Source organism: Heterocephalus glaber, unplaced genomic scaffold (genome assembly GCF_053883595.1).
Source record: "Heterocephalus glaber isolate CG9 unplaced genomic scaffold, H.glaber_assembly_v1.0 deba00000474, whole genome shotgun sequence".
Classification (NCBI taxonomy): Eukaryota; Metazoa; Chordata; class Mammalia; order Rodentia; family Bathyergidae; genus Heterocephalus; species Heterocephalus glaber.
The window spans coordinates 3,434,349-3,446,593 of record NW_028258146.1 but is presented as its reverse complement, the minus strand read 5'-3'; the positions used below and the strand labels follow the sequence as shown (position 1 = coordinate 3,446,593).

General features: G+C 35.6%; 1 long non-coding RNA gene across 1 annotated transcript in view; it reads left to right on the top strand.

The window, feature by feature from the left end:
- The window catches only part of LOC110346931 (uncharacterized), a 58,259-nt gene extending 46,906 nt beyond the window's left edge, over positions 1 to 11,353 (top strand). The window contains exon 2 of the long non-coding RNA XR_015448592.1: positions 10,937 to 11,353. This is a non-coding gene — a long non-coding RNA (uncharacterized LOC110346931). The remainder of the gene's footprint in view (positions 1 to 10,936) is intronic.
- Positions 11,354 to 12,245: the final 892 nt, after the last annotated feature.

The window sequence follows — 12,245 nt, the reverse complement described above, 5'->3', positions numbered from 1 at the left end:
CACCTCAAGCTTCTAGAAAAAGAGCAGGACAACCCCAAAGCTCATACAAGGGAGGAAATTATAAAGATCAGAGGAGAAATCAATGCAATGGAGACGAAGAGAATGATACAAAAAATCAATGAAGGCAAGAGTTGGTTCTTCGAAAGAATCAACAAAATTGACAAACCTTTAGCCAACCTTGTCAGAAAAAGGAAAGAAAAGGCCCAAATCCATGCAATTAGGAATGAAAAGGGTGAAATTACAACAGACCCAGCAGAAATCCAGAGGATCATCAATACCTACTACCAGAAACTATACACCAATAAGATGGACAACACAGAAGAAATGGACAGATTCCTAGATACATATGAATTACCAAAGTTGAACAAAGAAGACCTAAAAATTTTGAACAACCCAATATCAACCAATGAAATTGAAAATGAAATTAAAAACTTATCAACTAAGAAAAGCCCGGGCCCTGATGGCTTCACTGCTGAATGCTACAAGACATTTAGAGAGGAACTGCTGCCACTACTGTTTAAACTCTTCAATGAAATTGAAAGGGAAGCAATACCCCCAAATTCATTCCTGGAAGCAAGCATCACCTTGATCCCCAAAGCAGAGAAAGACCCAACTGAAAAGGAGAACTATAGGCCAATCTCACTAATGAACATAGATGCAAAACTCCTTAATAAGATAATGGCAAACAGAATGCAGAAGATCATCAAGAAGATCATACACCATGATCAAGTGGGATTCATCCCAGGGATGCAGGGATGGTTCAATATACAAAAATCAATCAATGTAATACACTATATCAATACAGCCAAGGACAAAAACCACATGATTATCTCCATAGACGCAGAAAAAGCATTTGACAAAATCCAACATGCATTTATGATAAAAACACTACAAAAAATTGGAATAGATGGTCTCTACCTCAAACTGATAGAAGCCATCTTTGAAAAACCAACAGCCAATATCATACTAAATGGTCAAAAACTGAAATCTTTCACACTAAAATTAGGAACAAGACAAGGATGTCCACTATCACCACTCTTGTTCAATATAGTTCTGGAAACATTAGCCACAGCAATTAGACAAGAGAAAGAAATAAAAGGAATAAAGATAGGAAATGAAGAAGTCAAATTGTCATTATTTGCCCATGATATGATACTCTATATAGAAGACCCTGAGAACTCCACCAAAAGTCTTCTAGCTTAATAACCAAATTCAGTCAAGTAGGTGGTTACAAGGTCAACACACAAAAATCAATAGCTTTCCTCTACACCAATGACAGACTCACTGAGAGAGAAATAGGGCAAATAATTCCTTTCACAATAGCATCCAAAAAACTGAAATACCTAGGAATCATCCTAACGAAAGAAATCAAAGACCTCTTCTCTGAAAACTATGGCACTCTGAAAAGAGAGATTGAAGATGATATCAGAAAATGGACAGACATCCCCTGCTCCTGGGTAGGGAGGATTAATATAGTGAAAATGGCCATACTTCCAAAACTGCTATATAGATTTAATGCAATTCCAATTGAGATCCCAGCAGCATACTTCATAAAACTCGAGAAAACAATCCAAAAATTCATTTGGAACAAGAAGAGACCCAGAATAGCAAAAGCAATTCTAGGTAACAGAGACATGGTAGGGGGTATCACAATCCCCAACTTGAAACTGTACTACAAAGCTACTGTGATAACAACAGCATGGTACTGGCAAAGAGACTTGTGGACCAGTGGAACCGATTAGAAGATGCAGAAACAACACCAGACACACTCAGCCATCTCATCTTCGACAAAGGAGCCAAACACCCTCACTGGAGGAAAGATAGCCTCTTTAATAAATGGTGCTGGAAAAATTGGGCTTCAACTTGCCAGAGATTAAAACTAGACCTGTATCTCTCACCATGCACTAAACTAAAATCAAAATGGATTAAAGATCTAAATATTAATAGAAACTCTGAACCAGTTGGAACAGAGGTTAGGTAGAACCCTTGAAGACATCAGTGTAGGAAAAGATTTTGTGAACAAAACCTCAGTTGCCCATGAACTAGCACAAACAATCAACAAATAGGATCTCTTCTTATTAAAAGGCTTCTGCACAGCAAGAGAAACCACCAGCAGTGTGAAGAGACAACCCACAATGTGGGAAAAAATCTTCACCTGCTCTTCCTCAGACAAAGGCTTACTATCTCGAATCTATAAAGAACTTAAAAAGATCAGACCTCCCAAATTTAAAGACGCAATCCAAAAATGGGCATCTGAAATGAACAGACATTTCTCACACAAAGAAGTAGAAATAGCAAATAAATACATGCAAAAATGTTCAACATCGATGGTCATTCGAGAGATGCAAGTGAAAACAATGCTGAGATTCCACTTCACTCCAGAAAGAATGGCTGCTATCATGAAATCAAGCAATAACAAATGCTGGCGGAGCTGTGGGGGAAGAGGAACCCTGCTCCACTGCTGGTGGGAGTGTAGACTGGTGCAAGCACTGTGGAAATCAGTATGGAGATACCTCAAGAACTAGGACTAGAAGTCTCATTTGACCCCACTATTCCACTGCTGGGGATCTTCCCCAAAGAATTAAAAGAATCATACCACAGTGATATATGTGTGCCTATGTTCATAGCAGCACAGTTTGTGATAGCTAAAACTTGGAAACAGCCCAAATGCCCATCAACTGGAGACTGGATAAAGAAAATGTGGGTTTTTTATTAAATGGAGTACTACTCAGCCATAAAAAATGAGAAATTAGAGACATTTATAGCTAAGTGGATGCACATTGAGGTGATACTCTTAAGTGAAATAAATAGGACACACATCTGTAAATACCAAATAGTTTCTCTGGTGTGAGAAACTGAAAGTGTAAATAAGGACTAAATGTATAATAGGTAATGTGAAATAGGAAGAAAAGGGGCAAAGGGGAAGGAAGTGGGAAGGCTAGGGGAAAGGATAAAAGGGAATGGGATTAATATGAGAAAATGGAAAACTAGGAACAAAATCTTTGTAAATAGGGAGGACTGGAGGGGTTGAAGGGAGGGCTTGGCAAGGGTGAAAAATAAGAACCAAGAGAGACTATGTAAAAGTGCAAATTTCCAATAATGAATGTCATTATATTGTATACCTAAAAAGTACCAATGGTTAGAATGAATAATCGATAATGTAAAATAGGAAGAAAAGGTGCAAAGGGGTAGGGGTAGTGGGAGGGACAGGGGAAAGGAAAGAAGGGAAAGAGAAAATGATGAGAAATGGAAAAAATGGAAATAAAGTATTTGTAAATAGGGAAGGGTGGAGGGGGTGAAGGGAGGGCTAGGAATGGTGAAAAAATAAGAACCAAGATGCATTATGTAAAGGTACAATTCCCAATGAGAAATGTAATTGTGTTGTATACCTACAATGTATCAATAAAAGAATTTAATAAAAAAATCCATTTGATTTATCTATAGTGTTCTTAAATGTTTATCTATATATAAACTTTTTAGTAGCTATTCTGGTTCTTATGCTGTTGGTACATACCTTATACAGTCAATTATATTGACCTGTACTAATCCAAATCAGTTATAGAATTCTTACTTCTCTTTACATCCTTTTACTCTCCCTATTTGTAATGACCTTGAGTATTTCTGGTACATATATTGAAAATGACATTAGGCAATGTTATGGGTTTGCACTGTCAGTATAATTTAGACAACTCAAAAGGAGAAAGAAAATCTACTGTGTTTGCCCACATTCTTGCTATTGTATCGTTTCTTTCTGAGGACCTAAGAATCTCTTTCAAACTTCCCTTTCTCCTTGGAGAACTTCGTTTAGCCATCCAAAAGTAGGTCTAGTGGTGACAAACTCTTAGATCTCCTTTATTTATGTTTTAATTTCTCTTTACTCCCCAAGAATATTTTCTTTGGGTATATAATTCTGGGATGATAGATTTCTTTTCTTGGAATATTTGAGAACTATTGCTCCAGTAGTTTTTGTGGTTTCCAATGGGACATTACTGTCATCCATTATTCTTTTTCCCCTTTAGCAAGTGCATCATTTTTGTCTGGCTCCTTGGTAATTTTGATTTGTCTTTAGTTTTTAGAAATTTGGCTATGAAGTTTGACTATGATGTATCTTGATGTGCATTGCTTGCATCTATATGTTTATTCTTGTTTTTTTGGAGGTGGCAGTGTTGCTCTCTGCTCTTTTCTTCAAGTGGCCTCCTGGGACTCAGATAAATACAACACTATTATAGTCCCACATATTCCTAAGGCTGTATGCCTCCACACAAACACACAGTCTATTTTCTCCCTTTGGTTCAGACTGGATAATTTCTATTGTTCTATCTTCAAGTTTTCTGCTTCTTTCTTCTCCCCTCTCAATTATGCTGTTGAGCCCATTTGTTCAGTTCACAACTTTGTTTATGGTATATTTTAGAACTAAAATTTCCCTGTGGCCCTTCTTTATATCTTACATTTCTTTGCTGAAGTGTTCTGTTGTTTTGCTGAAACTTTCTGTGTTCTTGGTATAATGAGTGATTTTTTTATTGAAACCAGGACATTTTGGGTGTTATATTGTAAAACCCTGGATCTTACATCCTGTAGGTCTTTTGTGACACCACTTTGGTGAATGAATACTGCTTCATTTCTTCCAACTGGGCTTAGAAGGTCTGGCTTCACTTCCGTTGAGATCCAGGGTAGGGATTACCATTGTTACTTCTGGATGGGGATGAGAGCTGGAGCTCCCCACTAGGTCTCCCCTGACACTATGCTAACAAGGGATGAGGGATGCTTATTGCTTCAACCCCATTGGGTGGGGTTGAAGTCCTGAGTATATATGAGGCTTCTTCTGACATTGGATAGTAGCCTGAAAAGGATGGAAGTCTATTTTCTCCATTTGTTCCTATCTAGAGAATGTAGAATGTAGCTGTCAGGGCTATTTTAGTGTGTTTGTTTAGGGTGGACAGTTAAAGTCTGAAAGTTTCTGTACTGAAAGATTTTCCCTTTCCTGGTCCTTTAGCTAGAGAGAAAAAACATTGGGTGGGGTGTGTTGTCTGTGTTTGTGTTTCTGGTTTCTGGCTTCTTCACATCCAAGACCAGGATATATAAGGCAGAAACAAAACTCTAGGGGTTCTCCTATGTGTCATTTATTGAGACCTGAGATGCCCTGCCAGGCTCTTGCCTCTCCTATGAGAGTCTGGTTCTGTTTCTTTTGTATAATATATCCAGGATATTTGATTGTATTTACCAAGGAGAATAGAGAAAAATATCTTAACTTCTCAAGTATCTCACCTTCTTGAAGTGGATGTCCAAGCTATAAGAATTTTTAAGGGTAAAAGGCTAAGGTGTTAAATGTTGTAACAGGAATAGATAGAAACACTCAGATAAAAAACCATGTTAAGTGATCCACTTCCTCTCAAATGAATTTGTCTATATCTACTTCTCTATATGTTTCCTGTACCTTAACTCTTAGATTTTCCTTAATTGGCTTCTGCATTGTCTCTGTTTACTATGTATATCTACACTTTAAATTTCTTAAGATGTTATTTTACAATTCTTTTTCTAATGGACAGAATGTTTATGCAAAGTTACTTTACAGGCTACCAACTTCTTGTATCTAGCCTGTGGTTGGCTCTGTTTCCCATGTGATTCCCTGATGATCCAGTCAATTTTGGCCAATATAGCAAGATCACTAAGTAGGCAAAATAATTAACTAAAGATTGATGTTAAAAATCAATAAGAATTTGTCAGCAAGTGTTCAAAACTTACCCAACTGGAAAAAGCTTTATAATATTTATGGAAATTTAATACTCCAAAATAAATTCCAGATAGATAAATTATATAATTCATTCATTCATTTTTAAAGTAAGACTATATATGAGAGAAAACATGCATAATGAGGGTGGAAATACATTTATTTGTAACATTCTATACAAAAATAAAGGTTGCCTTTAAGGTATAAATAATTAGCACAAACCAATAAGAGTATGACTACTGTAAGTAAAAGATCATTAAGGAAAGATGCAAAGAGATCATGTACATAAAGAATCAAAATAACTAGCAAACATGGAAAAAGGTATATGTTTTTAATTACCTGGAGAAAAGAAAATTAGACTAAACTTGGGGAGGGTATTTAGTTGCATTCATTGTATTTCCATCTTGGTTAATTAGCTATCCCCTTAAATAAAATTTTAAAAAGAATTGTAAGTAAAGCAAGATCCTAACTTACAAATCCATTTGTGATAGGAATACAAATTTAGGGGTGGGAACTAACATAAACATTTTGGTGGAAATTTGAGCTAAACATATTAAAAATCACAAAGATTATCATTCCTCTTAATCAAATGATTCCACCTTGGAAAATACATCTTAAGGAAAAAAAACAGCATAAAAATTCATGGACCAACTAATAATGGTATAAAGAAGTTTAAAAAACTAAAGATCCTGATAATGAAGAATTGATTAACTAAACAGTAATATATTCATAAAATAGAATATCATGTAGCCATTACATACTATGCTGCATAAGCATACTTACTATCATTGGAAAATGTTTGTAATTCATCACCAATTAAAAAACAAATATTAGATTACAGAGTAGTTTAGATACTAATGTTATTTTAGTAAATAAAATGTTCACAAAAATACACTAAAATATATCTCATGAAAATTAGGTACTGGAATTATTATTAATTTTATTTTTCTTCTTTATATTTTTCTGTTTTCAATATATATTACAACAAAGCCTACTTTTGTATTTAGAATAAAGTAATACTTGTGTATTTATTTCCCAGGGGTGCTTCCTACTGCTTAATGATATCATGTAAGATGTAAACTCTTCCTAGCTTTCCATTCTGCTATCCTTTGGATTTTAGTTTTCATTTTTATGCCAGTTGCTTCATTGGCATGAGATGGCAACCACACCTGTAAATATCACTCACACACGGATGCCCCAGGCTGGAAGGATGAAGAGAGTTATTTCTCAGAAACCCCCTTCAGAAGACTTGTGCTAACATCTCATGTGGACATCCAAAGCTACAAGGAAAACTGAGAAATAAGTATTTAGTTTTCCAGACTCTCGAAGTAGAGGATGGCAAGAAAGAAGTGGCTAGAAATGCAGAGTGAGCCAACTGCAGTTCTGACATAGTATTTTTATGTAGAAAATTAAAAGCATATTTTATAGAGCACATGGATTGAATACGGTAACAACCAAAATATGCAAGAATTGGGTTTGCAGTACTTGTAAAAAGCACTTGTGACATCTGATTGTTAAAAGGAATTAGGAGATGTACTTACAAACTATTCAGGCTCTGATCCCTACATTGTAGGGGTGCGAAACTATAAATTGAACATCTTTATACTGAAAAAAGATGAGAAGGTTGATGTCAAATACACATATCTCGATCATAAACTCACAGACACTTTGTTGTATGGGACAAAGAAGAGCACTTGCAAGCTGGATTTGATTACATGAAACCTAACTCAACCATTCAGTGATTTAAAAAAAAGCCATCAAAAAAGCAAGATCTGTTATACAACCAAAGGTAGCAAGCTATTTAAACCAAAAGCAAAGTCTGGAAGTCAGGCGATCTGAGAGTTCCATCAGATTCTGCCACTAAACAGCTGTATGCCCTTACATAAACTTCCACAAACTTCAGTTCCTAATCCTTAAGATGAGAGGGCATACAGAAAAGATCTCTGAAGCACTTTGAGCATGAAATGATTGTATCCTACAATAACTGATATGAAAATTAATAACTGCAAAGGTCACACCAAACCTGTCACTGTGAGTTGACAGAAAAGAACATGGAGAGATCTGGAGGAACAGAGACATGCACAGTCATTGGGCTTGGTTCAGCTGCCATTGTTCATGGGAGATGGTATGATCCACGAGGAAACACAAGGATGTAAATCTTTAGAGCCCAATAAAACTCTATCAACATTATTATTTCCACAATTGGAGAAATAGCTTAGCAGTGCAATTTATGGAGGCCCCATCCCAACACAAAACCTGGCGTCCTTGTTGATTTCATTTTACAAACTAAAATTTTAGACCTCAGGTGTGAAATAAATCATCAAGTCAGGAAGCTGTTAATGACAGGCATTAAGATCTTTCAGTCCAGGAATCAAGAGACCATACAAAGAGCCCTTCATTCATACCACTGGATTGTGTCAACCTTCACATTCATGTGAAAGTTATAGCTGTCAGCCGAGGTTATGAAGGAGTTAGAATTCTTGCTTTAAATCTTTGCAATAGTCAGGATGTTACTTAACCTCTCTATGCTGTGGTTTCTCACCTGTAAAGAACAATAATTGTGTCTATCCCTTAGAACATGGTGAAATTTAAAATTTTCAGCCCACTGCTTGACTTTTAGGCAGTTATTATCAGAGAAATAAATTTTAACTTTCTAGTAACTTAATAAATTTCCAACTAAGCTGAAAAACTGTTAAGTACTTGACAACTTGTGACTTTCTTAATTTGGAGAATAAAATTTTTCTATAGAAAAATGTGCAGAAACGCCAAGTAGGTTTACTATAAAGCTTGGGAGGTTTTTAATGGAGCACACTTTGAAAGACATTTGTTGTTATGCAAGCATTTGTTGCCTGAAGTCCTGAGCTGCCTCTTGGTGCAGTTTAGGTAGTTCTATTTCTGGGTAGAGGCATGAAACAAGAGAGATGTAAACTGAATAGAGAAGAAGCAGAAATATATCACTGTATTCCACTTGGACTATGTCATTCAACACAAACTGACAGTTTAACATGGAACTGTCACAGAGACAAAAGTAGAATGATTGTTAACTATTGTTTATTCCTATTTATTTTGCTAGAAACCTCCCCAATATCCCTAACAGGTGGTCTGCTTCCCATTCTTATGTATGAGATTTTTAAAAGGACTCTCAACTCAATGGTGCAAAGGCTTGGGTGTCCATTAAATGGTGTTGAGACAGCTGCTTAACCATTTGGAAAAACAAAGTTAGAACCTTATCTCAAACCAAAACAAAACAAAAATGAGTTAAATATTTAAAGCCTGAAATAGACATTAAATATCAGATTAAAATTAAAGATGAATAGCTATAGCACTTTAGTATGGGAAAAGGCTATATGACTATAATACTAGGAACAGAAATGATAATGTGAAACATGATTGTTGATTGTATACAAAAATGTAAACCTTCCTTTTATATAAATACCATAGGCAAAATAAGGAGAGTGGTACCTTAAGAGTAGCCACTTTCACCTATTGGGTTAAGTGGTTACTATCCTAAAGGTAGAAAGAACTTTTATAAATGAATTAGGAAAAAGATGCCCTATTCCTTCCTTCTCCCCCCTTAATATGATAATGGTCATAAGCAATACATTTAAAAAAGAGAAAAGACATAAAGCTAATAAACATGAAAGAAATAGAGCCTTTCCAGTACTCAGCCATTTCTCATCTACAAGTTGTCAAAGATGAAAAGCAACAACATCCCATGTTAGGGAAATCAGTAGGCAATAACATGCAGCTGCATACATAGGCACTGGCAGTGTAAACATGAATAAACTTTTTGGAGAGTTATGGGCCCATGTGGCTAATTTCTTTAAGAGAAAAGTTCTTAGTAACTTATAATACTGTATACTGACAGCTTCTGATATTTTATTCTTTGAAATTTATCAATTACATGCCCAAATATTTTAATCAAGGATGTTCATTCATTCCAGTATAATGTGGAATTTCAATATAGGAAGTAAATAAATGTCTGTCATTTCTAAATCATGGAACTTTGTAAATTTCTGAATTATGAAATACTATCAAACTTCTAAAAATATAATTTGTTGATGTCATATGACACCTACAAAAGAAAAATAATAAAACAAAAGTATTGTACAAAGCATATTTGTATCAAAATTCTGTTTTGGTATATTTAGCATTTTTAACTCACATACATGAAAGAATATTAATGTATTATTAAAAATAAATCTTAAGGCCAAGACTCCCAGTGACCATCACGGTTATGAAAACAAGAAGTGGCTGAGAAACTGCTGCAGATCCAAGGCACCTAGAAGGACATGGAAAGGAAGTACCTTGGGGTGCCTTGGACTGGATCCTGGGACAGAAAGAGAATATTAATGGAAAAACTGATGAAACCCAAATTAAGTCTGGAGTTTAGTTAATAGTAATGTTCCTATGTCAGGTTCTCAGCTTTGAAAAATGTATCACAATAATGTAAAGCATGAGCAATAAAGAAAAGTAGGAAAGGCCATAGGAATGCTCTATAAACTCTTTATAACTTTTATGAAACTCTAAAAATACTTTAAAAGCTATTAAAAATATCAAGACATTTTTAGAAGGTGTGTTAACTTGAGGAGTGATCTTAGAGTGAGGGACAAAAAGACATTCAGATTCTACGTGTATAATGTACAGTGACTATATATTATATATACAGGGTAAACTGATTCAAAAAATAAAACAATATTATAGAAGTACATTTGTAAACATAGAACAATAAAAAATTAAATTATAACACAGCATGATCTCCCTTAAATAATTGAGAAGTTGAATATTTGACTTTGCTTGCTTTTATATTTCAATTTTAAAAGCAAACATAAATTACTTATAGGATACAAGTAGAAAGCTTTCCTGAAAGTGGGCCTGGAGCAAGTGGAACCCCAAAATCTCTGATCTAATGTGTTGGAATCAGGATCATGTACTTTGACATGCATCCCCTGCTATTGAAATCTTTTGTACCATATAGCCCCTAGCAATCATACACTTAGTTGCTTAATTTTAGTGAAGATTTTGCTTGGAACACTCAAGCACTGTTGAACTTTAAAAACTATAAACTGATGAACCTTAAAACTTGAGGCCACAAACAAAGTTCCTCTTTGTTATTGACAACTTCAGCTTTTTTATTTTAGTGATAAAATTAAAAACAGCAAATATTCCTTTACTCAAAATATAATCCAACACATTTTGTCTCTTTAGATCAGTCCATCCAAGACAGAAGATGAGAATGAGAGTCTTGATAGAATTAAAAAGAAAAAGTCCCATGTTGCTTTTGCTATCTTCCACAGCTGTGAACTGTTGCTCCTCTGCCATCCTGCCTTGGAGTAAGCAAACTATGAACTAAAACTTCTACTAAATGATTTAAACAAGGAAGATAAAAATGTGCACTGCATTCACAATATGAAAAATCACGAGTGAGGACAAGAGCTGCCCGCAGCACAGAGGGGGTGAAACTTCTGGCCCACTGAACCACCACCCCCAGCTCCCAGGAGGAGACTTCCCCCAGCACAGAGGAGGTGAACTTTCTGGGCTGCCATGCCACTGCCTCCAGTGCTGAGGAGGTGAACCGCACTGGCGCAAGCAGCACACAACCCTCCCCCAGCCCCACCCTGCCCCATTGAAATGAGAAACCGCTTAAACAAGTCTCAAAATCAGACTCCCAGATCACCAAAAGCAACCTCAAAAGGAAATGAGATGGAACAATCTGATACACAACCACCTAGACTCCCTGAACTGGCTACAAAAGAGGATCTGGAAAAAATGAAATCAGAAATAATTTCTCAGATAACAGCAGAGGTTATGCGCATAGTGCAAGACATGATTAACAAATCTAGAGAGGAGCTCAGGAACATGATGGAATCCTAACATAGGAAACAAATGGAATCCATAAAATAGATGCAAACAGATTTCCAGGAGATGAAAATCTCCACTGAAAGTTTATGGAGCAGAATGAGCCAATGTGAGGACAGAATTTCAGATATAGAAGATAAGATTGCAATTAGTGACCAGGAAAAGAAAAATTCCTTTAAAATTGTAAGGGAGCATGAGAAATCAATCCAGCAGCTGCTAGACAATGCAAAGAAGAATAACATAAGACTTATTGGAGTCAATGAAGAAACAGGAGAGAGTGCAGATGACACAAAAAACTGTTCACAGAAGTGATGGCAGAAAACTTCCCAAGCAGGGGAAAAGAACTTGACATACAGATAAGTGAGGCATATAGAACTCCAACTAGCTTTGATTAAATATTGATCTTCTGGATAAATCTGTAAGTTTTGTCCAGTCCATAGACCTTTTCCTCTACAAAATACAATGGAAAATCTGTGATAGAAATATATTATCCAATAAGCTTTGATTTGGAGTCAACCCTCCCATGATAATATTTCAATAAGAAAAAGTAAATAAGATAAATCATATAAGAGGAAGAGGTGACATTTCATATCATTATTTGCAGGCACCAGGTTTTCAGGTAGATACTTCTCAGTCTCTTTCTCATTTAATAATTTAA